Source organism: Phocoena sinus, chromosome 21 (assembly GCF_008692025.1).
Source record: "Phocoena sinus isolate mPhoSin1 chromosome 21, mPhoSin1.pri, whole genome shotgun sequence".
NCBI classification, from domain to species: Eukaryota; Metazoa; Chordata; class Mammalia; order Artiodactyla; family Phocoenidae; genus Phocoena; species Phocoena sinus.
In genome coordinates, this window is record NC_045783.1 from 19,102,609 (window position 1) to 19,106,785 (window position 4,177).

Sequence of the window (4,177 nt, forward strand, 5' to 3'; positions counted from 1 at the left end):
GCAAGGACTGAAATATTTTATGTACAGGCTAAAATCATGATAGGTTTAATTTACTCCAGTCTGGTAGTATCAAGGTATCATTTTCCAAATACAGTGTTACTCTGCTAAGGTTTAAATTATTTTGGTCTAACTAAATTGCTTCTCCATCTGTCTTCCCTTCATCCTTTAGTTATGAATCCCTTATAGTAAGATGCCTTTGGGTTTTATTTTGTTTTGTTTTGTTAAGATATTCGCCATGTATTTCTTCTTTAGGTCTTTCTTAAAATTTTGTTTATTTATTTTTATATTTATTTTTGGCTGTGTTGGGTCTTCATTTCTGTGTGAGGCCTTTCTCTAGTTGCAGCAAGCAGGGGCCACTCTTCATCGCAGTGCGCGCGCCTCTCACTATCGCGGCCTCTCATTGCAGAGCACAGGCTCCAGACACGCAGGCTCAGTAGTTGTGGCTCACGGGCCTAGTTGCTCCACGGCATGTGGGATCTTCCCAGACCAGGGCTCGAACCCGTGTCCCCTGAATTGGCAGGCAGATTCTCAACCACTGCGCCACCAGGGAAGCCCTTAATGTTTTATTAGATAGAATGTGCTTGCTACTTTTTTTTTAATCAATGAAGGATTGTTTTTAGATGCCAAACTTGCTTAAACTGGATGTGGAGAAACATGAATTCCTCTAGGTAAAGATATTATTTAGAAAAAGAAAAGTGAAAGACATCGCTTGGTCAAATAAGTTTGGCAAACACAATGCTACAAAAAGTTAAGCAAGTCTTTTTAATGAACAGATCTGTACTGTTTATTAGAATACAACGAATTGTGATCCTCCAGAGATGAAATGTACTATGTAGCATTTCTCAAATATAGATGACCAAATTATTTTTATTTTAAAAAATATTCGTGAACATCTTACAGAATACTAGGTCTCAGAAAATGGCTTGTAGGAATAGCTAGCCTTATCTATTATAAAATTTTGGTATTTTCAAATCACTTTCCATTTAGAAAACACTTACACCAAAGGCAGTGCCCACGTTTTCATCTCCATTCACAGATGGAGGAACTAGACTAACAGGTTTAGAGACTTGACAAAATCCACACAAGCAAGTGTAGAAAATGGAATGATAGACTCCTCGTTCCTGAGATTCTTAAGAGATATTAGTAACATGTATTTTAAATGCTTGCCTTATATAATTTTCCTTATTATTTTATAATTATACAAGATAAACATATTAAAAAGCTCATTTGTATATCTTAGGATTCTATTTTAATTCCTATTTAAGAAATTCTAATATGACCAAGGTCATGTCTTTTATGACCAAAAGACTAAAGAGCTGTAAGACTGAAGAATATAACCTTGGACATGGTGGAACTTTTTAATACAGGAATTAAAACAGAATCTGAAAATATACAGATGGGCTTTTTGATATTTTAATATGTAATTAAAAAATTTAAAATAATAATAAAAACTACCTAAAGTTAGCATTTAAACCACAAACAGAGGGAAGTTGAGAAAAACACATGTATCTGAGGGACTATAAGTAATTAAATTGAAAAGAGTTCAAATAAAAAAGTACAGCTGTAAAAAACTAGAAAGGTTAGTTGTTACCTTTTACCTGCAAATGTCCATTAAAAGATAATTATTTACTGAATAAGTGTTTATGTAATGCTTTCCTTATCCACTATAACAGGTATTGAAGGGCTATAGAGATGGATTGGATTCAGGCTCTCCTGTGTTCTTGAACCTTTTGGGTTTATAGTAGAGATGATGCATGCATGTAAGTGATAAGAAAACATGAGAAACTTAGGTGTCAGAAAATCGTAAGAAAAACCGTGCTCTGTGACTTTGGTAATGGTAGTGTCTCAGTTTAGTCATTGGAAGAGAGGGAAACTGAAATTAGGTAAGGCATCATCAGAGGTCAGACATGGAAAATGAAGAAGTATAGGTGGTGGCTTGATTCTCAAGGTGCTTGTCTACCATCTGGAAGACATATCTAAATCGTGTAAGCTAAGCTATCAAGTGAGGTTGGGTTGAAAATCTCTGAATTAAAGTGACACATAGAATGCCTTTGTAGTTGAAAGAAATGTGATATTACTTCCAGGTGGAGGGACCAGAGAAAGTTTGACTGATCGGTGTAGCATTTGAATTAAGCTTCAAAGATCTCTTTGGCTTGTGGTAGGAGAAGAACAACTGGAAAAGCATTATAGGTAGGTGGAATAGCATTTATTCATTCAATAAGTACTTTTGAGTACCTACTATGTCCCTACGGTGTTTAGTCATTTAAATACTGAAATGGATAAGACATAGTCCCTGCCCTCAAAGAATTCATAGAATATTAGAAGAGACAGAATCACAAATAGAAGAAAATTGATAAATGCACGTATATTTAAGGGAGTATAAATAATTAAACTGGCAAGAATTCAAATTTAAAAGTACAGCTGTAAAAGTCTGTTGTAAAAGTTGGTTCAGACTTCATATTCCTTGCTAGAAAGTTTAGAATATATGAGGAGCCACTAAAATTTTCTGAATAAAATACCTGTGAACCTAGAAACCTCCCTTTTCCTCCATTAATATATTGGGTTCAGTAGATATACCTCAAGCAATTATTCTGTTCTAAACACTTTAGAGATAAGTAAAGCATACTCTCTGTTATCAAATTGCTTATCCTACAGTGTAGAATTCATTCCGTGTACACAAGAAAAGCATCAGAAAAGTTGCAAGGAAGTTGAATATTGGTGAGATTACACTGGATCTGAGATCAGGAAAGATTACAAGGAGAAAATCATCAGATTTCAAGTGAACGATGTAAAGAAAGTATCCCAAGCAGAATTTACCCATTAAGTAAGGTCATAAAGAAAGGAAAACTCAGAGTAGGTTCATGGAATAGGTTAGTAGAAGGTAAGACCAACAAAGGAAATTGAATCATTGTGGAGGGCTTTGATTTTCAGAATAACTTTCTATTTCATTGTGGAGCAGTGGAGAGCCAGCCACGGCAGCCACTGAAGTTTTGTGGTTACAAAATAATATATTGTTAGTGGGTTTAAGAAGATCAGTAACTTCCTAAAAGAGTTGCTGTGAGGATAAAGGACTGAATACATATGAAAAGCTTAGAACACTACTTGACATGTCAGATGTGGTATATAGTATTTAAAATTTTTTATTATTAGAAATATATTTCCAAGGTTCTTTTTTTTCTCTTTTTTTCTCCAAACTTTAATTTCATATGTATGTAGGAAACCTCCATTTCTGTATAGAAATACAGTATCTATCTCTACATAGACTTTACATATTGTTTTTTTATAATTATTTACCTTTTAGAGCCTCTGGATTTCTTTTTATTTTTTCTTATTAGTCATCCATTTTATACACATCAGTGTGTACATGTCAATCCCAATCGCCCAATTCATCACACCACCACCCCCAACCCCCACCGCATTCCCCCCTTGGTGTCCATACGTTTGTTCTCTACATCTGTGTCTCAACTTCTGCTCTGCAAACTGGTTCATCTGTACCATTCTCTAGGTTCCACATTTATGCGTTAATATACGATGTTTCTTTTTCTGTTTCTGACTAACTTCACTCTGTATGACAGACTTTAGATACATCTACGTCTCTACAAATGACACATTTTCGTTCCTTTTTATGGCTGAGTAATATCCCATTGTATATATGTACCACATCTTCTTTATCCATTCATCTGTTGATGGGCATTTAGGTTGCTTGCACGACCTGGCTATTATAAATAGTGCTGCAATGAACATTGGGGTGTATGTGTCTTTTTTAACTATGGTTTTCTCTGAGTTTATGCCCAGTAGTGGGATTGCTGGGTCATATGGTAATTCTATTTTTAGTTCTTCAAGGAACCTCCATAGTGTTCTCCATAGTGGCTGTATAAATTTATATTCCCACCAACAGTGCAAGAGGGTTCCATTTTCTCCACACCCTCTCCAGCATTTGTTGTTTGTAGATTTTCTGATGATGCCCATTCTAACTGGTGTGAGGTGATACCTCATTGTAGTTTTGATTTACATTTCTCTGATGATTAGTGATGTTGAGCAGTTCTTCATGTGCTTCTTGGCCATCTGTATGTCTTCTATGGAGAAAAATCTATTTAGGTCTTCTGCCCATTTTTGGATTGGGTTGTTTTTTTAATATTGAGCTGCATGAGCTGTTTATACATTTTGGAGATTAATC